The sequence below is a fragment of the Adiantum capillus-veneris genome, chromosome 8 (assembly GCF_014529385.1).
Source record: "Adiantum capillus-veneris isolate H3 chromosome 8, ASM1452938v2, whole genome shotgun sequence".
Classification (NCBI taxonomy): domain Eukaryota; kingdom Viridiplantae; phylum Streptophyta; class Polypodiopsida; order Polypodiales; family Pteridaceae; genus Adiantum; species Adiantum capillus-veneris.
In genome coordinates, this window is record NC_140938.1 from 51,814,778 (window position 1) to 51,842,366 (window position 27,589).

At 48.1% G+C, this 27,589-nt stretch overlaps 1 protein-coding gene across 2 annotated transcripts in view; it reads left to right on the forward strand.

Annotated features, from left to right (window-relative positions):
* The window catches only part of LOC147452130 (putative LRR receptor-like serine/threonine-protein kinase At1g06840), a 101,584-nt gene that overhangs the window by 16,983 nt on the left and 57,012 nt on the right, over positions 1-27,589 (forward strand). The gene's annotated exons all lie outside the window — the stretch shown is intronic.

Genomic DNA, 27,589 nt, shown 5'->3' on the forward strand with positions numbered 1-27,589 from the left:
AGATTTGGGGCTCGGGTTCGATGGACCCGCCTACCGAAGGGGAAGGGCCGGGTGTAGATAGCTACACCACCCCAAAAAAAACAACGGCTACTTTCAAACGGAGAAACAGAGATACTGTACTATCACCAGGATCTTTACGCGTTGGGAAAACCTCCAGGATACATGATGAGCTATTGATGGAGAAGGTCCAGGTGATGCTCAAATCAGAGCTAAACTATATGAGGGATGACATCAGGAAGGAAATGCACGCGAACGCCGAGAGCTGCAGGAACTCCATGTATGGAGACATGATGAGAGAACTAAGGAGAGAGATCCGGGGGATACATAACGAGGAAATTCAGATCGTGAAAACGGAATTACGAAACCTAATCAAGGCCGAAGTAAATGTAACAGAATGCGTTATGCAAAAGAAACTCGATGAGGCAGTAGCAAGTTTTGAAGCATGGAGAACAAATATGGAAAAGCACATGGAGAAAAAAGATGCAATAATCGAGGAGCTAAAAGGAGAACTTGCGGCTTGCAAATCTGCAACTAAGGAGAAGGGAGACGACCAACCTTCGGTGTTGAAGGAGCTCGAGGACATGAAGGATCAGATGAAAGCTCTACGGGAAGGAGATGAACAGAAATCGAAAACGGCATCTTCATGGGCGGAACGTCTTGTTAAGACACAAGAAAAGGTTGATGAAGCAGAGAAATGGATTGAGGATGCGAAAAAAGGGAAGGCCCAGATGCCTGAGACCACACCTACTTCCACCATTATTAATATGACCATTGAGGAAGAGCAGAAAAGGAAGACTCGGGCTCTGCATGTGCGGGTCACAGGAGTCAAGGACAAAGAGAATGTAGATGAAGAGGTGAGGGAACTGCTACAACGCATGGGCATCACAGACCCTACTCATTCTCCGCTTCCCGAATATAGAAATAAGGAAAGAATTTCTAAAGAAGAGGCCAACTCTTAAGAAAACCAGGATTTTCTTGGGAGATGACCTTACATTGGCACAAGTGGCACACATGCAAGAGTTGATGCCAAAGATCAGGGCAGCAAGAGAAAAGGGGAAAATCGCCTTTTATAGAGGAGGGAAAGTAGTGGTTCTGGAAAAGCGCGCATCATGACGGTGCGAGACCTATGGAGCGACGCTCCGCATAGCGGCATGGAATTGTAATGGATCATATAGGCTAAATGTAGGTTCCTTTGAAGACAGCTTTAGGGACAGAGACATAGTTTTCTATTCGGAGACACACCAGATACCGGGACAGCTTATGCCACATGTGAAGGGGTATTTATGGGAAACAGCTGGTCGACCAGACAAGAGATCTCTACGAGGTAGCCGGGGTTCAGGAGGAGTAGCAGTCTTATTTAAAGAGGAGCTGAGACCACTACTACAAATTATCAGGAAAGATGAACAAGCAAGGTATATGTGGGTGAGAATGAGAGCCGAGACAGGTAGATTTCTATATATCGCTATATGCTACTTCCCTCCAAGTAGATCAGTCTACTCCTCACCTAAAGGACAGTCCCCTTTCTCCATATTGAATAATGACATATGGGAGTTCTCTAGAGATGGAGACAACGTTCTCTTAGGGGACTTTAATGCCAGAACGGCCAGCTCTCAAGCAGTATTCTATGATACTTCTGAGGAAATTCTCAGAGAAGTGGATTTATCACAGGAGGGGCTTACTAGAAACTCACAGGATAAAGAACACACTGAATATGGGAGACATCTCATGGAGATGGCAACTACACATGGTTTGGCCATACTTAATGGTCTAGAGAATTTCCCTTTATCTGGGGGATTCACATGCTTCCGGCACAGGCATGGGGCCAGCACAGTAGATTATGTCATGACTTCACTAAGATTTATTTCTAGTATCGAGGACTTTAAGGTGGGACCCAGACCGTTTGGGATTGCAGTGGATCATGCTCTCTTGACCCTATCAATCTCCTTCCAATACAATGCCTCTCAAGTACATTGGAAGAAGACGCACACAAGATATACTTTCACGCCAGAGACTGATTCAGTCTATGTGGAACAGATCTATAGTAGGATGTGGGCAGCAGGAGATTACTTCTCAGCTAACAGAGATACTACATGGAGCAGCACAAGAGGCATACCCACATACTCAGCCTGATCAGAAGAGAGGATCTGGGAACATGCCTCAAAACAGTTGGTACGACGAGGAATGCAGAGAGTCGAGAACCCAGGTCCAGAAAGAGCTTACACTTGGGACCATCACACATAAGCAGGCTCGGATTGCTCTTCGGCGTATAGTACGTCGCAAGAAAAGGGCATTTTTAGCCAAACTGGAGAAGGATTTATATCAGCTCTTCTTGAGTCAGGACTCACATGAGGCCTGGCGTTTATTTCACGAGCACTCATCACCTCCGACAGTTACTTCTCCTGAGATTTGGGGTCAATATGTAACATCATTATATACGGTATCTGGATAGCCTCCATTACCAGATCCGCTAGAGCCATGCCCTGCTACTAGTACTTTCTTTACTGCTGAAATGGTGGAAAAAGCCATTGATAAGATGAAGACAAGAAGAGCATATGATCATGAGGGTTTAGTAGCAGAACATCTAATCCATGCAAGGGATCTACATTCAGAAGTCCTTGCTCCTCTGTTTAATCGGGTCATGTGTGAAGGATTACCTGAATCTTGGAAATTATCTACTATCGTACCTATTTTCAAGTCAGGGGATCCTATGATACCCGGGAACTACCGTACCATTATGGTGGGTCACACATTGATCCGACTGTACGCATCCATTCTGGAACAAAAATTGAGTAGATGGGCAGAGAATGAGGGCATAAGGGCAACAGGACAAGCTGGATTCAGGAGGGGTTATTCCACTTTAGATCACATTCTTACGCTCAGAGCCATTATTGAGGAAGAAAGAGCAAGCGGGAGAAGGATGTATTGTTGCTTTGTGGATTTTCGGAAAGCTTTTGATACAGTACCAAGGGCCAGATTGCTGCGCAGAATGCAAGAGTTAGGGGTCCCCAAAGAGATTATTTGGGGGATCATGGCCTTATACTGGTCAGTAACTGGTTATGTACGTACTCCAAAAGGGGATTCCGACATTGTTCATTCCACCATTGGAGTAAAGCAGGGATGCCCACTGTCCCCTACTTTATTTGGTATGTATATAGATGAGGTATCAGATTACATTGATAGAGAGGGTGACAGAGGTGCTCAACTTGCAGGGTCATGGATCCCTTTGTTGTTTTATGCAGATGATATTGTATTGATAGCAGAATCACCAGATGGAATGCAGAGGCAGTTAGATGCATTACATAAATTCGCGGAGGACAGCGGACTGTCGGTGAATTTGGGTAAAACCAAAGTTATGGTGTTTAACACCACACCGCAGTGGGTTAGGAGATCGGCACCTACATTTGCATATGGCCAGGATACAGTAGAGTACACAGATGCATACACATACCTTGGTGTGGTATTTGCAGGACCGAAGTTTACTCTTAAGAAAGCAGCGGAGGCTAGATTGTCCAGAGCCTCTGCGACCTTGGGAGGGTTGGAGAGGATGTGTTCACAAGTGCAATTTCAGGAACCACGAACAAAACTTTGGCTCTTTGATACTGTGGTGGCTTCGGCTATGCTTTATGGGGTCCAGATTTGGGGACCATCTGTGGATCAGGATAATTGGAAGCCAATGGAGAGACCTTTGGTATCTATGATTTCCCGAATGATTAGAGCCAAGGCCTCCGTACCACACGCGATTATCCGAGCGGAACTAGCTGCCCCTCCGATAGAAATTGAAGCTCTTACCAGATCAGTGTCCTTTATACATGGTTTGTGGGATACAAGTAATTGCCGATATACTAGATTGGCCCTCGAATCCTCTCGACAGTTAGCAATGAAAGGGGATACATCATGCTGGTATGCGCAACTGTCTTCGTGGTTTCAGAGACACGGGTTCAGTATGGAAAGATTACCCTCCGACCAATACTCTCTTGAGGCTCCATCACTGGCAATTACACGAACGGAGATTAATAAAATCATCCGTCAGGATCTTATATAGTTGGATACTAAGAGGACATGGGTAGACCCTACACAAGAATTGGGCACGAAGATGGCCGACTACAAAGAAAACTTCCTACAGCTATCTGAAGATGGATTTGTGATTCGCCCGAGCTACATGGATACCCACCTGTCTCATGGTTTGAGATGTGCTATTGGTCAGATTCGTACATCCTCACACCAGCTGGAAATTGAATTTGGCAGATTTAGGGGAATCCCAACTGAGAGCAAAATTTGCAAGTTATGCGGAATGGAGCCGGAGACAGAATTACACTACATATGCCACAACACCGTATACTATGAGATACGTGGGCGTTTCCATTGCCTATTTAAAGAAGGCTTTGGACCTCTAGATAGAGTCATGCAATACCAAGATCAAAGGTGCTTAGGCCTATACCTACTGGAACTACATCGGCACAGGGATAATCTAATGAGAAGACAAAGAGCACTACAGCCTCAGAGGCAGATCACAGATTTCTTCGGATCGAGAGAAGCAGGAATGGAAGGAGAAGCGAGAGGCCAGCAGCGAGCACAAAGGAGTACCCACATTCATACCAAAGGCACCCTCATTGACAGGGCGACTGAGCTTAGGAAATCGAGACGACCACGACCGAGATGCAGAAGCACACTTCACCGGAGGAGACTACAACAAAGGATTAGAAGCATTCTAGCCAGACACCCAGAATGCTTATCTAATACTTTGTATTTAGTTTTTCGCATTTATTTTCACATTTTCACACTTTTTAGACATTGTAACAGACTCACCACTTTTGTATCAGTTTGGTCTCATAGGTCACTCTGGCCTTTTGAAGACGTTAATATAACATTTCATTTCATTTCATTTCTCTCTCTCTCTCTCTCTCTCTCTCTCTCTCTCTCTCTCTCTCTCTCTCTGTGGTGCGCACACACGCTGCAAGTGTTGCACGCGGAAGGGTAGAGGTTGTGCAGTCAGCTGGTAAAACAGGGTGCGTGCAAACTTGCATTAGTTGACATAGTAGGTCATGAGGGCTTCGATTAGGATTTTACCACAGAAATCGTCAAGGCACATTTCATAAAGGATGGACCAACCAGACAATACATTTGATCCAGATGCATATCAAACTCAGAGCAAAGCAAAGGTCACATTTAGGTGGAAAAGTCGGGACAGCCTCTTTCCTGCTCACGTCACCCTCTCCCTGCCTGTAGTGTGCCTCCTTTTTTGTTTTTTTATGCAGCATTACCTCCCACCTGCAACAACACACCCGTCCCTTGTTTCATGTAATGCAACCTTTTCTTTCTCTTTCATGTCGGCTTCAACCCCCTACTGACTACATCCTTTTCTGCTTTCAAAAAAAAACATCAGCTCCTTTCACTCATCCAAAAGAACACCATGTAGACTCCACCTTAACCCTTGGAAAAAAACTCCAAAAGAAGTGATGCATGGCCGATAGTCCACACTCAAGTTTGGACGTCATAGCCCCATAATTTTTTTTTATATAACCTGTGGCAAGGCCTCATGGCCACCTGTGAGCATAGGGTGCTCTGCAAAGACGAGTCTCGAGTGACTAAAGGCCTTCCAAAATCTTAACTTAAAGCCTCACTACAATGCTACAACCACCTTGCATATTTTGCAAATACACTCACAACCACCGTGAGCACGTTTTTAGAGCAGAAGGCTAGAACAGCCACTTCATGGGTGAAAAGCCAAGATGGCTGAAGCTACACCGACAACCACCATTATCAATATGACCATTGAGGAAGAGCAGAAGAGGAAGACTAGAGCCCTTCATGTGCGTGCTATAGGCCTCAAGGACTTTGGAAATGTTGAAGAAGAAGTAAAAGAACTCTTGAAATGCATGGGTATTTCTGAAGCCACTCACACAGGTGCATGGAGAGTGGGGAAGAAAGGAAACAGTGGGGAAGTTCCAAGGAAAGAGCACTCATTTTACGTTTCCCTACTGTGGAAACTAGGAGAGAGTTCTTGAAGCAGGAGCCAACTCTTAAACAAATTGGGATATTTCTGGGCGATGACCTCAGTTTAGCACAAATTGCACACATGCAAGGACTGATGCTAGAAATCAAGGCTGCGAGGGAAAGGGAAATATTGCTTTCTATAGAGGGGGGAGAGTGGTGATCTTGGAAAGACGCATTGCATGACGGTGCAAGACCTATGGGACCAGCCTTAAAATGGCAGTATGGAACTATAATGGATGACTGAAGCTAGATGTTGGTGCATTTCAGGATAGCTTCAAGGGAAGATACATTATTTTCTACTCTGAGACACATCAAACTCCCTGTGTCACATTGGCTAGAGTGATGGAATACCATTGGGAGACCACTTGTAGAAAAGAAGTGAGATCAGAGCATAGAGGACGTGGGTTAGGAGGTGTAGCAGTTTTATTGTCACGTGCGTACTTCACGCCATAGTCTAGCGTCAGTCTTAGCATACGACCTAGCCTGGCACCGTTGTGAGCCTCTAGCAGGACGTGCATGTCCACGCCCGTCATAGTTGCATTACCCTCTTTTGCACAGTCAGTTTAGCATATGCACTTACCGGGTGTGAACCGTCCCTAGCATATCATTCTCTACATGTCTCTAACAATACACACATGAAAGAGCACATGGTTTCAATTAAATTAAGGAAATTTCCAATTTAGTGCACATCCATTCATAAAGTCATTATGCAAAATACTCTTAGCCTACTAGTACCCTAAAATCTCAATGAGAAATTAGTGACTTTATTTAATCTAGGCAACTATGACAAAGGAGTGAAGTGGCTCCCCTCTTGTGCAGTACACACTGCACCAGATTCAATCTGTTGATTCATGGGTAACTTTTGGCATAGACATTAGTAGTAGCTCAAAAGCTTCAAGGTACAGCTCTCTCTGAAGAAAATTTGCAAGGTTCTCCTCCTCCATCCACTTTGCATCGAGGGCCAAAAAGTACCCAGTGACCTAGCTTACCTTTCTGTTTTTTGCTTGTGCCCTTTGACCTGCTGGTAGCCTTGATGGTCTCACTGTCCTTGGCACCTCAATCTGAAACTGTGGAATTTTCTGATCTACCAGCTAATTTTCTTTACCTTCTTTCACCTGTGGGTAGCCTTGCTGGACTCCCTTGTCCGTTGATACGTCAGTCTGGATCGTCGGAGCCCTGTGACGCACTATCATCCGATCCCCTCTCTTCTCTGGAATCCTTTGTTAAATTTGCATCTGGTTCCCTTAGTTTTTTAGAGCCCTCAGATGTGCTACCATGTGATTCCGTATCTGCTCCGGAACTAGAAGACTCTTGCCCTGTTGAGGTGGATACGGTCCTATTCGTAGGATAAGTCAATGAGTTGGCATGCATTCCAAATCCTTGGTTAGCATGTCCCATAAGCCTTTGAATAGAGTTTTTTTTTTTCCGAGGAAAAGATCCTTCTATTAGTTACTGAAAGTGCCCATAGGGCTACAACCACCTCTTCAAGAGAGGGGTACAACAACCATGATGGGAGACTCTCCCAATGAAAAACCAGCATATGTACAATGGGGCTAAATCAAGAAATGGGGGAGGGAAAAGCCACAGAGGTGGTCGGTAGTGCCATCGGAGTACACCCTGGACCATGGTGTAAAAAGTCCCAGGACGCCATAGCTGAAGGAAAGCCTCTTTGCGCTCCCGCATGAGGTTGGAGCTGCCCTGTAGTCCCTCAAGCTGTCCTCTGAGAGTATGGATCAGCTCTAGCAAAAAATCGCGAACAGTCTCTGCTGCTGCTGGCACATGGCGAGCCTCAAAGATGCGGAAGCAACGGGCCCGCCAGATAAACCAGAGTGTCAGGCCACTGATGAGCTCCCAACACTCCTCTCTTACTGCACCACTCTTGTGGAGTAAGCTCTGTAGCAGGCTGGAGTGTAGGTCGCCCTCCTGCATCACTATCATCCTGCTGGTGGAAGATAGCTCAAACTGAAGTGCCGGGCCCGTGAGGGTGGACCAAGCCGCTGCTCCCGAAGTGTATTGTCGAGCCGTGGAGAGAACAGGCATCAGCCGAAGAACACGTAGCCACACCTGTTGGGCCGAGGGGCAATCCCAAAGACAGTGACGCTGACTCTCCACAAGATGGTCACAAGGTGCACATGCGGCCGAGAGACCACTATGCACTAGCCAGCTCCCAACTGTTGTAGCTCTGTGTGCGACCAGCCACTGAAACAAGGTGACTTGCCTTGGCTGTCTGGAGTCCCACAACCTCTCCCAAAAGGCTGCTAAGAACTCTGCTGTGAGATCCTCCTCCTGCCAATGAGGTGCTACAGCGGGGCTGGCTTCTCTCTGTGCTGCTAGTATATGACGTCCCAGTCTAACAGTGTACTGAAAGAACGGGACACCTGGGTTGTCTGCAGAAGAGAAGGGGTCCCTCTAGAGCCACTCACCAGGATCCCACTGTACTCGTGCTAGTGGACAACACTCACAAGCCCACAGCCTCCAGTGTCCAGTCTTAAGAGCTGTTGGGTCAGGATCTATGACACAAGTCCTTCCACAGATGCCCACTACTTGGATCCTATGAAAACAGCACTCTGCTACCTACGGGGCCTCTGCTGCAACTCGCTGTAGGCGTCCCCCACCCTGAAGCTCGAAGAAAAGGGATGGAACAGTCTCTGAGCAGGCCCTGACTGAGATGAGAACCTCCAGTCGTGTAAAGGCTCCCATCCACCTGGGTGCTACTGGCTCGAGAGGCGTAAGCCACTCAGCTGGAACTGCCTCTGAGATGTCATGGCACATGATCTGCACTCCTCTCATGCTTGTAGTAGCTGGAACCCCTGCACCTCCTCTGACAAGCGTGTGAACTCTAACCAGTCACCTAGAGAGCGCGTTGGACCCACTGCCATGGGACCCAAGGAAACATGAGGCCGACTACCAACCAAGTGGCCTCTCTGAGTGCTAACCATGGGGTTCCAGACAAGGGACTGCCGTAAGCGCTCCTCCGTACAAGTAGGCTGTCTCTGCTCCAAGCCTCGTCGCAAGAGCTCCCAAGATCGAAGCAAACTCACAGCGAAGCGGTCCTCCAGTCTCCTGCTCAAACCAACTATGCGCATCTCTGTGAAGATCCATCTGGTCGAAGGTTGCCAGGGGCCTCCTGCCTGAGGCACCCTAGCACGAAGCCGCTGTAGCAAGAACTCCTTCCAGGTGTCCTCACCTGGAAGAAGTCCTTTGACAATGAACTTCCCTAGAAGGGCTCTGCTCTGCTATGCTGGGTCAATGATCCCAAGCCCTCCCTGTGAACAAGGAAGAGTAATGACCTGCCAAGCCACTTTGGCTCGGGCTATCTGAGTGTCACGTCCTGACCAAAGGAAGTTCCTGATCAGCCGCTCTACCTGGTTGATACAAGAACTCGAGAAGATCCAACAAGAAGTGATGTATCACATAGTCGCCAACAACACCTGGTTGGCCACTATCACCTTGCCAGCCAAAGAAAGTCGTGTTGAGCTCCAATGTAACAACTTTCTCCTGATAGACAGGAGAAGGGGAGCAATCTGCTGTTCGGGAGACAAGTCCAAACCAACCTGACAGCCCAAGTACTGAACTGCACTCCCTGGGGGAATCCACCTAAAACCCTCTCCTAGCATCCAATCGGGCATAGGAGCACTACCAACCGAGAAAGACACTGTCTTTCTCCAGTTGATCAATGCGCCCGATGCACAACAGAAGGTCTCCATAGCCTGCTCACACCTGTGAAGGTTGGCCTCCTGGCCATCTAAGTACAAGGCTGAGTCGTCGGCAAACTCAGCGTCCAGTAGCTCATCTCCCCGAATAGGGAGTGCTAAGCCACGTAGACCAACCTGCTGCGACACCAAAAACTTGCTCATCGCCTCCGCATAGAACAGAAAGAGGCAGGGGGCAAGAGGACAGCCCTGTCTGACCGAACGTGTGAGCATGAAGCGATCCCCTCTACCTCCTGCGAAAAGTACCTGACTGTGAGCCTATCTGTACAAATCTAACACCCCTCTGATCCAAGCATCTGAGAAGCCCATCCTGCGTAGAGTGCCCTCTAGAAAGTCCCAGTCAACTCTGTCGTATGCCTTCTCAAAATCGAGAAGAAGAATCACTAAGTCCTCACCACGGAGCCGTGCTAGGGCAGAAGCCTCCCAAAAAGCAAAGATATTGTCAAGGATACTGCGTTCCTGGACAAAACCTATCTGAGTCCCATGTATAAGGCTCTCTAGAAGTGGCTGAATCCTCAAACTTAGAGCCTTGGCAAGAATTTTGTAGGATGAGTTGAGGATGGTGATGGGGCGCCACTGTCGAATCTCATCCAAGGAGCCACCCTCCTTGGGAATGAGGTAGATCAGGCCCTCACTCATGTTGTCAAGCATCACTCCTGCGTGCAAAATGTATTGAAAAGCACTACAGAGATATGGGCCAAGCAGGTCCCAGTACTCCAAGAAAAAACTTGGAGTCAGCCCATCCTCACCTGGACAGCTACCACAAGGAAGGCCCTAAGATCCGTGTGCATCTCCTCAAGATGAAGTGACAGCTCAAGCCTCTGACGCATCTCCTCAGTCATAAGATAAGGCATCTGTGCCCAAACCTGCTCCTTGCATGCATCCTGACACTCTGCAGCCAGTAACTCACGGTAAAAGTCGGTAGCAATTGCACGCATATCCTCGGGCTCAGAAGCAACTGACCAGTCGGGCCTCCTCAACTGACTGACCTTGGCATGCGAATGCCGAGGTCCCACTGCCTCAAAGAAAGCACTAGTCACTCTGTCTCCCACCTGGGTCCACTTAGATACCTGTCGGTGGAAAGCAAACTCATGTCGCCTCTCCTCTATGCTAACAAGCTCCTGTCCAGCCTGCTGTAGCTGCTCCTCCAACGAAGGATTGTCTGGATGCTGCTCCTGCATCCTCTGTAAGGAAGCAATGCCCCATCTGAGACGCTGCTCCTCCTCTCTCGCTGCAGCCCTGCGAGCCAGAGACTCCTGGAGAAAGAAACGATTAATCTGAGCTTGGCCTAAGGCCACTCTGTCAGCAGGAGAATCCTGCCTGTCCAAGCTCTCTGTCCAAAGAGCCTCTACCCGCTCTCTGAGTGCTCAGTCCAACAAGACTCTCTCTGGGATGCGAAGCATCGTGCTCCCACTCCTCTGCCAGTCTGCCACTGTGAGGATCACTGGTGCATGGTCCGAGAAGGAAGTCCCTGCCAGAATGCCCACTGTCCCTTCCAAGTCACTAAAATGGTCACTAGTGTAGAAGCGATCTATCCGCGATAGATTCACTCCCACTCTGCGGTCCGAACGAGAGAAGGCAAGGCTGTCTAGGGGCCTCACAAAACCAGAGTGGTGGCAAACATCCGAGACCCTCAGAGTCATACAAAACCTCTCCCAAGCTGCCAGCTCAACTCCATGCACAGTAGCATGGCTACCACCAATCCTATCAGAAGGGTCCTCCAACATGTTGAAGTCCCCTCCTATGCACCAGTGTTCTGCCTGCGGCAGAGACTCAACTATCTGTGACCAAAACTCTGCTCGAGCACTCGCCACATTGGACGCATAGATGTTCAGGAAGCCCACTAGGCAACCCTGAACCTGCATAGTAATCCACTGAACCTTGCCTGGCACAATAATCCCTCTGCCCACAATGGCCTGCTGCAAAGAGTCCGCAATAGTCATACATACCCCACCTTGGATGCCTCCAGGTCCAAAAGCAGCTTACCAAAAATTATCATATCATCGACGCAAGAGCTGACCACAACGTCTAATGCGGCTCTCACACAGATGGTGCTCCTGAAGCACAAGGAGATCAATCTCTCCTCCCACAAGGCTGCGCTGAAGCTCCTGATGCAGTCGGCCCCGCTGACGGTGAAACTGGGGCCCACCTAGTCCCTGCACGTTCCATGAGACGATCCTCATGGGGAGCGAGAGAGAACAAATGCTACCACAGCAGCTAGAAGGGCTATCTTCGAGGTTGGCTTGGATGGGGAGTAATCCGCATCCGAGTGTCCTCTAGATAGACGTGAATGCAACGAGTGCCTGGCCCAAGCCCAAGTAGAGCGAGCCGTACGTAAAGCAACCTCCTTTGTCCAGGAGTCGTCATGAATGTATACATAGCATAGCAAGCACTGTGTATCAGCAAAGAAGTAAACCACAATGTGTCTACATCTTGTTGAATCTGGAGGTGTCACCGCAAACTTGGCCAATGGCCACAAAGTCTGGAGCATGTCTGTAACCCCTAGTTCTTCCATGTGGTGAGAGAACTCTAGGACCAGTGTGTGTAACCATCCCAACACTGAGTCGAGAGTCCACTCTGTCTGGTCTCTACCGCAGAAGGGGAAGGAGAAGCCAACTGCTGAGTCCAAGGCCTCTGTCCCCCTAGCGGCAAGGAACAGAACATGGACCCCGAAGCAGGCTGCCTCATGGTCTGCTGAGGGGTCGCCGAGAAAACGAGTGAAGTCGTAGTCGAGGAAGTCCCATCGGCGCCGGATGTCAATGCTCGTCAGAGCACGAGGGATAGCTGCAAGGGGGAGACGTCTGTACCTGTAGAGGGGGCCGCAAGAAAGGCTGGCCCTCTCTCGCCAAGCACTCGTGGCAAAGGCGTTGTCAAGAGATCTCTTAGCAGCCGGAGAGGGCCCTGCCCCCTCGGTCGACTGTGGAACTGAAGCGGGAGGGGAGGGAGGAGGAGTAGGGGATAAGAGGGGCCGGGGGGAGCGGCAGAGGTAGAGGGGCGGAGGGAAGAGGCGGCGAGAGCAGGAGGCGGGGGGGAGAATGAGGAAGAGGGGGGGATGTCTGCCTCCTCTACTAGAACATCCGAAGCAGGGTCGAAACCATGTCTCCACTGTCGAAAGTGGGCACGTGCTGCTCGGATGGTCAACAGACTCATGGCGATGACCTTGGACGCCATCTCGGAGATCTCAAACTTGATCCGATAGTAACCTCGTCCGAGTATCTGTACGTCCAAGATCTTGTCCACCTCTGCGAGAAGGCGGGCCTGGAGAAGGTCACGCAGCTCTCCTCTGCTACGTCGGGTGCCGAGAATCTTGCAGATGACAGAAGTCGCCTGCAAGCGCTCTACCTCTGCGGCTAGGCTCGCTTGCTCTGTCGACGAAAGAGCAAGTCAAATGGTGGGCTCAGCGGGGTCGGGCGAGGGGGCTTCGGACGAGTCCCTTTGTGGCGGAGCTGGAGCCTTCATATGTGTCTACTGCTGTGGCGAAGAAGAGGACGGTGAAGAGACTGCAACCGAGCGCACCAAGCACATCCAAAGAAGAAGTGTTGTCAGAGCCAAATGCAGGAATCTTTGGGAAAGAAGAAGATTGGGGGGGGGAGCGAATAAGGCGGGCAAAATGTGGGATCACAAAGAGGCAACGGGCGGGGGGGGGGGGGGGGGGGCTTGAAAGGGCGGCAGCGGGCGGGCAGGGGGACAGCAGGCGGGAACGCGCAGCAGAGGGGCAAGCAGGCTGGGCTACCGCGTGCAAGGGCAGGCGGGGGCGGGAACGCGCAGCAGAGGGGCAAGCAGGCTGGGCTACCGCGTGCAAGGGCAGGCGGGGGTGGGGGATGGCACAGTGGGGGGGGGTAGGGGGGGGGGGGGGGGGGGGGGGAGGTTGAGCAGTAGCGAGCAGCAGCGATGTGCGTGCATCTATTAGAGTAGTTTTGCCTTTGAATAGAGTTAGACTTCTGTTCTAGAAAATACTGTCGAATCTCTTTTAGCAAACCACAACGAAACTGCTCAATCTAGTCCCTCAAATTAATCTTGTGAAACGAGGACACTGGCAAATAAGTGTCCCAAAACCTCTTGCAATAGTCATCTGTAGCATAGATAGTGTGTCGTGCTCTCTATAGTGGGTGCTCCTCAGTGCAATGTGCGTGACAATCTCACTCAAAACAGACTGAAGACAAGAAACAATAGACAACAACTGAGCTCACAGAGACACAACAGTAGCAGACCACAACAAATGACTCGACTATCTCAAAGAACTGATACAGACTCTGGCGTGGTAGCACACTCAGCTCCAGCCCAGGACTCTCAGGTACAATGGGGTGTCGAGGCTCAGATGTGCAGGGATGATGAAGACGTGCTGTGTGTGATGTTGGACCATATATCTAGAAGATAATCCGATGAACCAACCGCTACTACTCCTAAGTACCATCCTAAAGAGCCACCAACGGCTCATAAATGTCCACTATCTATGTCTATCCCCAAACTGAGTGGTGGTGACCTGGCCACGATGTCCACTAGACCACCGCCTGTATCCCTGCCAAGTGTCACTGTCCAGCCCAGAAAGTCCGTCCAGTGTGAACCAGCCCAGACCAATTGTACTAGCTGTGTGCCCTTGTCTGCAATGATGTAAAGAGGATCTGATGAAACCCACAAGGTATGTTCTTTATTAAGCAGTAAAGACCATCACACAGTGGGAACGTGGTAGGTACTTCTACTTTCCCCTTTGGTCCTTGCGCATCTCTCACTAAAAAGTAATATCTGAAAACTACTAAGAGAGCTTTGTGATGTTGCAGATCAGGATGATCGGGTTGGAACAATTCCTTATATGCCTTTATGGTATCAACTTTGGAGAGCTTTGAGTAAGACCTAGTACTAGGCTACAAGGAGGGAAAGTTGGTCATCCCCATTGCATGTCCTAGACGCGTAGCTGTCAAAGTGTACCCTCTGACTTTTGGAAAATTTGTCAACATCTGATGAATCATGCCGATAGGTATGTCATCAAGAAGGATCTGATGAAACCCACAAGGTATGTTCTTTATTAAGCAGTAAAGACCATCACACAGTGGGAACGTGGTAGGTACTTCTACTTTCCCCTTTGGTCCTTGCGCATCTCTCACTAAAAAGTAATATCTGAAAACTGCTAAGAGAGCTTTGTGATGCTGCAGATCAGGATGATCGGGTTGGAACAATTCCTTATATGCCTTTATGGTATCAACTTTGGAGAGCTTTGAGTAAGACCTAGTACTAGGCTGCAAGGAGGGAAAGTTGGTCATCCCCATTGCATGTCCTAGACGCGTAGCTGTCAAAGTGTACCCTCTGACTTTTGGAAAATTTGTCAACATCTGATGAATCATGCCGATAGGTATGTCATCAAGAAGGATCTGATGAAACCCACAAGGTATGTTCTTTATTAAGCAGTAAAGACCATCACACAGTGGGAACGTGGTAGGTACTTCTACTTTCCCCTTTGGTCCTTGCGCATCTCTCACTAAAAAGTAATATCTGAAAACTGCTAAGAGAGCTTTGTGATGCTGCAGATCAGGATGATCGGGTTGGAACAATTCCTTATATGCCTTTATGGTATCAACTTTGGAGAGCTTTGAGTAAGACCTAGTACTAGGCTGCAAGGAGGGAAAGTTGGTCATCCCCATTGCATGTCCTAGATGCGTAGCTGTCAAAGTGTACCCTCTGACTTTTGGAAAATTTTTCAACATCTAATGAATCATGCCGACAGGTATGTCATCAAGAAGGATAGCTTCAGCTAGCGATTTGATACCCAAGTTGTCCAATTGGGCCTGTGAGAGCACATCTCTGAGAGATGGCTTGGGCTACTGTATGTGAAAATTGAGTGAAAACTTTGTTTTGTGATTTGTTTTTTCAGGCCTTGCAACTTCATGACTGATTATGTGACTCATGACTTTTCTTTTTCCTTTTGGATTTTTCTTTTTATCACTTGAGCTACCGTTGTCTAAAGTGCTACCACTGTCCGAGCTTGAGCTGGAATCTGCATCTGATGCTGAGGCCCTGTAACTTTCGTCAGATGGAGCACTAGACATCATGTCCTGACCCCATGGCTGCTAGGTTCTGATTCCGCTTCAGTTTCATAATTGACCTGCTTTTGTGGTTGAGTCCTTTTCCTCGGCAACAGTTTTTTGCCTCCTGCCATAGCCACTGATTGCTCACTGTACACACTGTAGTAGTGTCCTTTATAAAACCCAACAGCTTATAGCAAACTTACTGCAAAGTAGATTCTGTAAGGTCCCCAAGAGCATACATAGAAAATATCCCCAGCTCATACATTTCTCACCACATCACTATGTGTCTCATACTTAACTGCAAATCTGTCCCAAATACAATTGCAACTCTGCAAACAGTAATATCCAGATCTCTGCTTCTGAGAAACATGGTAGGGTGAAACTCTGAGAAAGGCAGAGGATTTAGTATGAACTTGGATTTTTCGAGAGAGGAGCCTACTCTATCAAGCCTGGTTGGATAGGTCGAGGGAGGAGCCAGCTTCGATAGGTCAAGGGAGAAGACAGGCGGGCAGTAGGGTCGAGGGTTGGGGCGTGGAGTATCAGGCGGCGGTTGTCGAGGGTTGGGCAGTGGCAAGGGTAGATTTTGCCGGGCGAGGGCGAGAGAGGGAGACGAAGACTCGAAAGGGGGCGAGGCGCGAGGGTTATATGGGGGGGGAGGGGCGGGCGAGAGCTGGGTAGGGGCGAGGGGTCAATAGGGGAGCTGGGTAGGGGCGATGGATCGATAGGGGGGGCGAGAGTTGGGTAGGGTTGAGGGTAGAAAGGCAGAGGGCGAGGGCTGGCTAGGGGCGAGGGGTAGATGGGGGGGCGAGCGCTCGGTAGGGGCGAGGGGTAGATAGGGAAAAAAAAAGGGGGGGGGGGCAAGGGGTGGGTAGGGGGCGAGGGCGAGGGGTGAGTAGGGGGAGTGTGAGGGCTAGATAGGGGGCGAGGGGTGGATAAGGGGGGCGAGGGGTGGGAAAGGGGGTCCATGGCTAGATAGGGACGAGGGGTAAAAAGGGAAGCAGACAGGGAGGCAAGGGTCGGGAGAGAGGTGGTTTTCATAAGAGGCGCTGTGACACAGTAAGGGATGGGACACATTAAGGAAGGGGCGCAGTGAGCGGTAGAAAGAAAGGAAAAGGCAGAGATAGAGAGATAAAAGAGATAGAGAGATAACAGTAGCCGGAGTAAAAATTTTATCTACTTCTCCTCTTTTAGGAGTTGGGCTTCTCAATAACCAGGATGCGGGCTATCAGAAAGGTCAAGGGAAACTTGCACAATTCGAGCTTCCGTGTATGTGTGTGAGAGAGAGGGAACATAGAATCAAATGAAAGGAGGAAGGCATCTTGAATGAAGCATATTGAAGGAGTGCTACGAAAGTCGCACCAGAAGGGCAAAGAGAGAGATGTGTTTGTGTGAGAGCGCACCATAAGATAGAGAGGGAAAGGGAGATGCAGCAGAGCATGTTTTAACGTCCTAGGAACAATATCAAAAAAATCAAAGATCTATCCGACGAGACTGTAACCTCGTATATTTAATTACAAGGATAGAGAGGCCGTAGAGACAGAGCAGTAAAGTTGGATTATAGTAGGACTCCAAAAACCCATTCTCAATGAGATGAGAGCAAAATGGATACACACAGTGAAACCAAGGGAATCTTTAGATAACACTGACAAACATACGGTGGTGGGATGGTTAACATCATTAGATTTTTATATAATCAGCGAGTGATAGCACTTGATTCTTGATCCATTTACCAGTGGCAAGGGAACACCTTCTAGAGTGACTAACTAGACAGCCTCCTGTGCCAAAATCTCTTGTACCATGAATGGCCCTTGCCAGGCTGGGACCAGCTTCTTAGCTTTCTTTAGATATTTAGCCTGATAGAGTAGCACCAGGGAACCCTGCGTTATTTTCGGCTTTCTGAGTTTGCGATCATGCCACGCTTTGCGACGAAGTTGCTCGGCTTGGAGAGCATGTGAAGCTAATACCTGCTTTCTTCTAACATTGAGAGACAAGAGAGGTTTGCGGAAGCAATCCCCGCTATGATGCGAACGCTTCCCACTCTTGCTGAACCTGAGTTGAACTCATATGGTGCAATTGCTTCTAGACCGAAAGCTAGCTAGAATGGGGTGTAGTTAGTGGTTGCCTTGAAGGAGGTGCGATAAGCCCAAACTGTGCCGAGGATAGCCTGAGCCCAAGAAGTTGGATGCAGGTGACAAGCTTTCTTGAGAAGCACGATTAGCACTTTGTTAGTGCTCTCAGCTTGCCCATTTGCTCTAGGATAGTAAGAGCAATATTTGCGATGAAAAATCTTGTAGTTCGTGAGGAGTGTGGAGATCAGGTCATTGACGAAATGACTACCTCGATCACTGGTGATTTCTAGAGGACACCCAAACCTGCAAAAAATATTTTCATACAAAAATTTTGCAACAGTGGTGGCTGTACAGGCGATGGTGGCCGCCACTTTGGCCCACTTTGTTGCATAATCCGTTGCTACCAGGAGATACTTATGATTGCAGGGTTGAGCAGGTGGAGTAACTGGAGAAACAAAGTCTAAGCCCCATCGCTCAAAGGGCAACCACGCCATAGATACCTGCAGAGGGCGATTGGATTGCTTGCTAGGCTTGGGCACACATCGTTGACAGACATCGCAAATTTTGACATGAATAATAGCATCTCTGAATAGATAGGGCCACCATAAGCCTGTTTGTAAGATTTTTTGCGCCATGATGTGACCAGGGTAATGGCCACCTGTAGGACCATTGTGTGCATCTTCTAGAATGTGGTCTACTTCATGAGGGGAGATGCACCTACGCACCACACCATCTGGCCCAGATATGTAGAGCTGTCCGCCAATCAAAAACAAAGGTCGAGACTTCAGCAATAGTCTTCTTTTTTGCAAGGGAGAAGCATTCTCAGGATATAGGCCAGTAGAAATCATATGTAACACATCTCCATACCATCCTGGGGTCGTGTCGACCTTAAAGAGATGACTATCAGGAAAGTCATCATCAACCCAGTATCGGGCTCACCTGTATGTATGCGAGATAGATGGTCGGCCATGACATGCCGCTTGCCTGGACTAAGAACTACTTCGAAATCGAATTCTTGGAATATCAATAGCCACCTCCAGACTCTTTCTGTAACTTGGGGTTTATTCAAAAGATAGCATAGCGCATGATGATCCGTGATGATAGTGAAGTGAATCCCTGACGAAACTTCTGTAAAAAATACACCATAGCCAAACCTTCCCTTTCTGTGGTGCTGTAGTTGCGCTCTGCTTTGGTAAGCAGGCAACTTGCATAGTGAACAGGGCGGTCCAGGTTGTACTCCTTACTAGGCTGAGTCAGCACAGCTCCCACAACCAGTTGGCTGGCATCAGTATGCACATGAAAAGGTATAGACCAATCTGGAGCTACTAGAATAGGTGCTTCAATGAGGCGTTTTTTGAGGTATGCAAATGCTTCAGCCTCAGGTTTTGACCATTGGAAGGGTACAGTAGCACTAGTGAGTCGAGTCAATGGTTGAGCCACCTCTGCATACATTCGTATAAACCTGCGATGATAGCCTATGTGGCCTACAAAGCTTCGGGTTGATGGGAGGTGGTAACTTCAAGATGGCAATGATCTTCTCTGGGTCAAGCGCTAAACCTTTGGCAGACACCACATGGCCTAGAAGTGTGCCCTCAATGACCAAAAAATGACATTTGTTAGGATTGAGCTTTAGGCGTGCCTCTCTGCACCTGAGGAAGACAGCAGAGAGCTGAGCGAAGTGCTCCTCTAGATTTTCCACTGGGGTTGAACATTGGGCACCTGAGAAGGTCGAAAAATCGTCCATGAAGATGCGAAGATGATCCGTAAGTAAAGGACAGAATATAAGATATACTGCTCGATTGAAGGAAGGTGGAGCGTTTTTCAACCCAAACGACATCCTAGTGTAGATAAAAACACCCTAGGGAGTCACAAAGGCCGTTTGCTGATCACCTGGATGGATGCCCAACTGATTGTATCCACTGAACCCATCCATGAAACTGTACAATACATGCCCTGCTACATCCTCGAGCACACGCTCAGTGAAAGGTGTGGAAAACCATCTGGGATAGTTACCTTGTTCAAAGCACGGTAATCTACGTACACGGATTTTATTTGACTGCTTCTTACGCGCTATCACCATGGGTGATAACCACTCAGAGTGCTCCATAGGTACAATGATCCCTGTCTCTTGCATTTTTTCGAGCTCAGACTTAACAGCCTCTCCATACTTTGGATTGAGCTTGTAAGCTCGGCCTCTGACAGGCTTAGCCCCTTCAACCAGAGGGATAGTGTGGACACCCCCATTTCTGGTGGGATCTCTTCTAAATCCTTGTAGGACCAAGCAAAAACATCTTTAAAAGAGTGTATAAAAGAACTACCTGATCAAGTAATGCGGGATGCTCCCATAACCAAGCTGCTAAGAGGACGTACTGAGGGTTGTCAAGGTCGCCCAGGTTGACTTTTTCGACCGGGTCAGTAGGTGTAACTGTGGAGTGTACTTCGGAAGTTGAGAAGTGAGCGGCCTCTTGGAGCTTCGAGACATCATGGGCTGGTGTTTGATCGATTGGACACTCTGCATACTCTTCTTGTAACCATCTTGGTGGAAGCTCATAAAATGGTAAATCTTCAGACACAGACATAGTAGAGTGCTTTTGAGGGGACGGAACGTCCGACCTGGGAGATGTTAGAAAAAGGGGGAATCATTGGCGAGTTCATGCGGAGGAGATTTCTTCCCCCTTCGGTGATGTGTTATAGGTTCACCAAGGCCGTGGGATTCCATCAGAGGAACACTTGAATCATGGGAATCAGGGACTAACACGCTTACTTCTTCGACTGGCACACTTTCTGCTGTAGGGCTTGGGACATTGGTGTCCGCCTGAGGAGCTGGGAGAGAGACTATTACCAGCACAGGTGGGGTGTGAATAGAGACCACGTAGCATGGCATCGAGGTGGTAGCTTCCAACCACTGCAGCAGGTCTTCGTCAAACTCGTCAGGTGGAATGGGCTGCTCAGGGTCGGGGTTAGACTGTACTGACAATGAGCTGTGATGAACCACTGGATCCATACCTCCTTCGAGCCGAATTGGTTGCATTAGGGAGCCAGGAGTATGTATCCACATGGCGTCGTTTCCCCAATCATGAAGTGCCTTAGTATGTCGCAACCATGGTCTACCAATAAGCAAAGGAAATTGTCCCTCCACATGAGGAAGACTGACACCACAAAATCCAAGCTAAATGTGAAGTCTTGTACCATTAGAGGCACCTTCTCTACTATGTCGACAGGGTAGACTGTCCTCTGGTCTGCCAATGTAACAATGAATGGAGTAGGATGGGTAGGTTCCAGACCTAAGGCCAACATAGTAAATCCTGGCATCAGATTGATCCCAGATCCACCATCCACTATGACGCCTGAGAATTGATGCCCAAGAATAGACACAGTGAGACGAGGACTTTTGTAGTGGGTGAGGGGAGCATCTGGATATGAAATCATGTAGGACTCCAAGGGCTGCACAGGTAGGTGCCCGCCACAAGGTCCTGCACCAGGATACAGAGACTAGACGATGGAAAGGGTGTCACTTCAGAAATTTGCATCAAGTCCAACCACGTCGTACAGTGACACTTGCTGAAAGGTGTTTTGCAAGATAGACTCTGCTGTAGGCTTCTCTCTTTTGCTCAGATCTTGCTCTGGTATCTTAAGCTTCTGCAAGTCCTCTACTGCTTCCATGAAAGCACCATCAATATCTGATAGAAGAGAGGTAGGTTGGCTCTTGGCACTACCTGCTGGTTTGTCAGCTACTAAGGGAGTTTGACTCATTTGTGTGACTGGAGATGAAAAAATTGGACCGCCAGGGCGGGTGAGACCAAGAGCATCTCTCTGTGCCCGTGTGAGCACCCGAGCTGGCTCTTCCACCTGCTTCAACCCGTTGTGAGAGGCAACTACAAGAGTGGAAGGCGGGGCCTCTGGAATGGTGCTTACTGTGGTGAGGTTAACCTTTGGGAATGTAAACTCCTGTTGGTTCTGGCTTGTGCTTGCAGATGTGGATGCACGTTGTTTGGGGCAGTCCTTACTATAGTGATCCTTAGCTTCAGGGAAGTGTCGACAAGGAGGGGACCCTTCTGGCAACAGACATTTGCTCTGATAATGTCCATACTCCCCGCACCTGTAGCACAAAATTGGCCTATTGGAGGGGCGAGGTGGTCTCGGTCCTTGCTGCATGGGGCCGGATGCTGAAGTGTAGAAGCTTTGGGGGACTGAAGGAGTACTAGCATGATAAAAGCTGGGGGATGCAAAGTTGTTGTGTATACCTTGCATAGAAGGTGTTGTCAGCAGAGGTGGCATCGGGTTTTGATGGCCATAGGGTGAAACCATGTTGGATGCAGGTGCTATCCCTTGTTGGAGAGAAGGACCTAGACTTTGTTTTATTTGCCGCAATCCCTTGATATAGTAGCAATCCTTGTCTTCATGCCCAGACTTTTCGCAGAAGTGGCAATAAGCCGAAGGGGACAGTCCTATGGAGGATGTCCTGGAGAGCGACATGAGCTGCACCATATGATAGCTTTAGTCTCCTGCTGAGACCGAAGCTCTTCTAGCTCTCTCTTGATTTGATCCAAAGCCTCCAGATGTGGTGGTTTCTCCTATCTAAGAGAGATTGATTTCTCTTCTTGAAGAGCGCATTGTAGTTTTAGTGTCACGTGACACATCCAACCCTATGTGTCCGTGGACAAGCTACAGCACGACAAGGGTTCAGTCAGTCCAGTCAGTCTAGATTAGAAGTGATTTGGCACTTTTGTGAGTCTATTCGTAGACCGTGCATGCCCAATCACTTAGTGTAGATGCATATCCTCCGGTTGCACACAACATGATCATAAGCATTCCCATCAGAATCCTTCAAGGGAATTTTCCAGTGCATTTAGCCTATTTTACCTATTTTTGACATTTTTCACTTATTATTTTTAAGTGCTTTTATTGGAAAGTAGGTAGGGCAAATTGAGTAAGTTTGTATATAAGCAAACTAGAGCTAGCACTATTTGGCAGAAGAGGCAACAGGAGCCAAGCTCAGCAGGCAACTTCTCAGCAAGACAAAGACCTTGGCGGTTTCCCTTCAAGAAAGACCCTCAATGCTAGCGTTTTCTTCATCAGACATCTCTAGCATTTTGATCCCAGCCTAGCGTTTTTGCATCAGCCTTGTCATCGCCAGCAAGTGCCAGTGTCTAGCGTTTTGGCATCAACAAGGATCGCCAGTAGAAGACCTTCACTAGCGTTTTTGCATCAGCCTTGTCATCGCCAGCAAGTGCCAATGTCTAGCGTTTTGGCATCAACAAGGATGGCCAGCAGAAGACCTTCACTAGCGTTTTGGAAAACCAGCATACCTAGCGTTTTTGGAACACAACAGCCTAGCGTTTTGGTCCCAGCTTCAGTCCTTGCAGATCCAGCATATGCAGAGATTTGCAACCCTAAAAGACCATCAAGATCAGCCCTAAAAGGAGTAGCAGATTCAGCCCGGATAGACCGTCGGTTTTCAGCCTAAAGACACCTCAATTTTCAGCCCTAAACCTGCAGATTTTCAGCGACAAAGACCCATAGAAACAGCCCCCAAAATCAGCGTTTTTGGACCTGCAGCAGATTTCAGCCCATAGCGTTTTTGGACAGCAGTAGAAAGATTGCACATTTCATCCCTAGTGTCGGCCTCGGCATCCCCGTCGTTGTCGTCAACATAGCCTAGACTTGCATCAGTCACATGCATTCAGTTTGTACCAGTTTGTGCAATCATAAGTAGACGACTCTCGCCGATGAGAGTGGGGCCTTCGGAGGAGGGTTTTACAACGTCACTGGTGTCGTATCTCTCTTCTCTCTCTATCTCTCACACTCATACACTTGCACGCACAGTGTCCATTCACTTTGTTTGTGATCATAGCATTCTCTCATCAAGAACGGAAGGCTCTCCCTTCCATAAGAACAAAAAAAACCTTGAGCACAGTTCGGAGCACTCATCTTGAGCAAAGCACAAACATTCATTCCGTTGCACCTAACATTGGTATCAGAGCTTTGGCAGTGTTCTGTATCACTCAAGGAAAGAACCACAAGAATCACAAGAATTTCTTTTTGCTTGTTGCGGTCGCACAAATCCAAGTTTGCTTGGGCGTGTCGATTCCTAATCGTGTTTTTGAAGAGTGACAGGAATCCCAGGAAAGAAGGGCTTGTCTAGCCTCCCCTTGTGTCTCTTTTCACTCATTGAGAGCGGACCGTGCACTTAGCGGCCGTCCAATCGACGTGAGGTGGGAAAAAGCAACCTTGGTGTGAGCGCAAGGCCGCCAAGGGTGCGCCCACGGAAAAGAGTAGAACTCGGGTGAAGAGAAGATCCTTCTCGAACACAAATTGCAAGCGAAAGAAGAACCTCAAGAACCTCAAGAACTCAAGACCCTCAAGAACCCAAGAACAGTTCCTCGTGAACTTAAGAACCCAAGACCACAAGAACCCACAAGAACCCACGACTTCAGAATGGTCATCTCGAAGCGGAATGGATACTTCGCTTGGAAGTGATGAGTATGAGAGAGGCGAAGAAGAATTGTCCCCATCAAGAGGTTTTTCCGACCCTCCCCCTTCCCCATCTAAGTCACGGATTGTGCCAACTCTATGGAGGAGTTGGACTAGATATTTATGGACAAGAAGTTAGACTACGAAGAAAGAATGGGCAGCCATAGATCGTGACTACGAAGAAAGATGGGCAGCCATAGATCGTGAATACGATGCAAGAATGGAATCCATAGAGCGTCAGTACGACTTGGAAGAAAAACAAAGTCAAGCCAAATTTGATCGCGAGAACAAAGCAAGACAAGTAGAATTTGATCGCGAGAACAAAGCCATCAAAGAAAAGAGCGACCAACACATGAAAGAGTTCTTGCGACTCTTTTCTCAAGTTCAGGCACAGATGCAAGAGATTCGGGAAAAGGAGACTCTCTCAGTCTCTTCTTCTCCAAAGCATGACACACAGGATTTGCATGATTATGAGAAGCATGATGAATTGAATGATAATGATAAGCATGATGATTTGCATGATCAAGATGTGATTTCTCACAAGCATGATGAGTTGCATGAAGAAGATGTGATTGTTCACAAGGAAGATGATGTGTTAGTTGATGCTTTTTCTAGCAAAGCTAACCTCGTTGTAGATTCGATCAATCACAAAGAATCGATCTTGGCTTGCGAGTCAAGGTCCACAGATCCCCCACAAGAAGATTCGATAGATCCCGAAGACCCGATCTTGGCTCTCGAGCCTAGGTCCAAAGAACCCTCACAGGAAGTATTATGTGTTCGCATGATTGATACGCACGCATTGTTCGAGTGTTTCATTCGTGATCGTTTCCTGTATTTTATTCAGCGTCTTTATGTGATCCATTTTATTAGGCATGACATATTGTACGTTGAGCACATTTCACTCATGAATGAGCACAAATGTATGCGGATTGTTCATGGAAAGATGAAAAGTATGCACCCAAGGAAGTCACATTCCATGTCTCTTCCTTGGCATGAAACATTCGTAGAAAGAGCACATGAAAGTATGAGCACCAGCATAGGCATTTCCATTGTGAATTGCCACGGTTGATTGCTCTAGATCATAAGAGAAAGATTCGATCTCATTGTTTGCGTGTATGTGGTGAACGGTTTGGCACTCCGTCTATTGGTTCATCTACATTGCATGCACAATATTTGAGAAAGACAAGATTTTTTCCACTCACTTACATCGAATGGGTATGTTCATGGTTTTGTGTTGGAAGTGGTTTCAGGAATTTTCAGCCATGGAGATTCTTGAAGAAGAAAGAAGCATGACTCTCGACAAAGTTGAAGCATCGAAGGAGCCACAGGAGACTTTGTGTCGCTTTCGGCGCGGCCCAAAGAAGCAAGCATTGCAGACCTTTATGAAGTTCAAGTACCGCACGACCCACACATCAGAGTGGACCAGCGAAGAGTCCCTTCCAGGATTCCGGATGCTATTGCCGATCTCCCTCGATGCCATACAGTTCGGTACCAGTACCTCACTTTGAAAAGGAGGGGATGTCACGTGACACATCCAACCCCATGTGTCCGTGGACGAGCTACAGCACGATAAGGGTTCAGTCAATCCAGTCAATCTAGATTAGAAGTGATCTGGAACTTTTGTGAGTCTATTCGTAGACCGTGCATGCCCAGTCACTTAGTGTAGATGCATATCCTCCGGTTGCACACAGCATGATCATAAGCATTCCCTTCAGAATCATTCAGGGGAATTTTCCAGTGCATTTAGCCTATTTTACCTATTTTTGACATTTTTCACTTATTATTTTTAAGTGACTTTTGTTGGAAAGTAGGTAGAGCAAATTGAGTAAGTTTGTATATAAGCAAACTAGAGCTAGCACTATTTGGCAGAAGAGGCAACAGGAGCCACGCTCAGCAGGCAACTTCTCAACAAGACAAAGACCTTGGCGGTTTTCCTTCAAGCAAGACCCCCAATGCTAGCGTTTTCTTCATTAGACATCTCTAGCGTTTTGATCCCAACCTGGTGTTTTTGCATCAGCCTTGTCATCTCCAGCAAGTGATAGTGTCTAGCATTTTGGCATCAACAAGGATCACCAGCAGAAGACCTTCACTAGCGTTTTGAAAAACCAGCATACCTAGTGTTTTTGGAACACAATAGCCCAGCGTTTTGGTCCCATCTTCAGCCCTTGCAGATCCAGCATATGCAGCGATTTGCAGCCCTAAAAGACCATCAAGATCAGCCCGAAAAGGACTAGCAGATTCAGCCCAGATAGACCATCGGTTTTCAGCCTAAAGACACCTCAGTTTTCCGCCCTAAACCTGCAGATTTTCAGCAACAAAGACCCACAGAAACAGCCCCCAAAATCAGCGTTTTTGGACCTGCAGCAGATTTCAGCCCATAGCGTTTTTGGACAGCAGTAGAAAGATTGCAGATTTCAGCCCTAGTGTCGGCCTTGGCATCCCCGTCGTCGTCGTCAACATAGCCTAGACTTGCATCAATCACATGCATTCAGTTTGTACCAGTTTGTGCAATCATAAGTAGACCACTCTCGCCGACGAGAGTGGGGCCTTCGGAGGAGGGTTTTACAACGCCACTAGTGTCGTATCTCTCTTCTCTCTCTATCTCTCAGTCTCATACACTTGCACGCTCAGTGTCCATTCACTTTGTTTGTGATCATAGCATTCTCTCATTAAGAACGGAAGGCTCTCCCTTCCATAAGAACAAAAGAAACCTTGAGCACAGTTCGGAGCACTCATCTTGAGCAAAGCACAAACATTCATTCCGCTGCACCTAACATTTAGGGCTTCAAGTTCTCTACGCAAAGAAGCCAATGAACCAGCAAGACTTTCCAAAAACACAGAGGGAGTCTCTATGTGAGGGGAGTTGTTGAACAGCTTCCTAGTCCTCTCTATCCTAGTAGGAGTTGCGATGAACTCCTCCAGAGTGGCGTCGGGTCGGAGACTCTCTCAGAGTTTTTGCTGCGAAGTTTTGGCAAGCCCCTTCTCCACCCACTTCTTAACCATAAATTCACCGGGTTGTTGGGGAAGCTTGGCAACCAGAGACTTGGTTTTAGTCATAAGTTCCGCAAAAGTCTCCTCTGGTTGGAGCGCCATGTTGGCAAACTCATCCAAAAACTTCTCCCGGTAGTCACGTGGCCTGAATGCTGCACAAAACTGTTGTCTCAAGGCTGCCCAAGTTGCAAAATGGTTCTCTGTAAACTGGCTGTACCATTTGTCTGCTAAGCCATCCAAGGTAGATGGAAAGAGTACCAAATAAGCATCTTCTCTATTAAGACCACGACCCCTACAGAGAGATACAAACCTCCTTGCATGGTTGTCA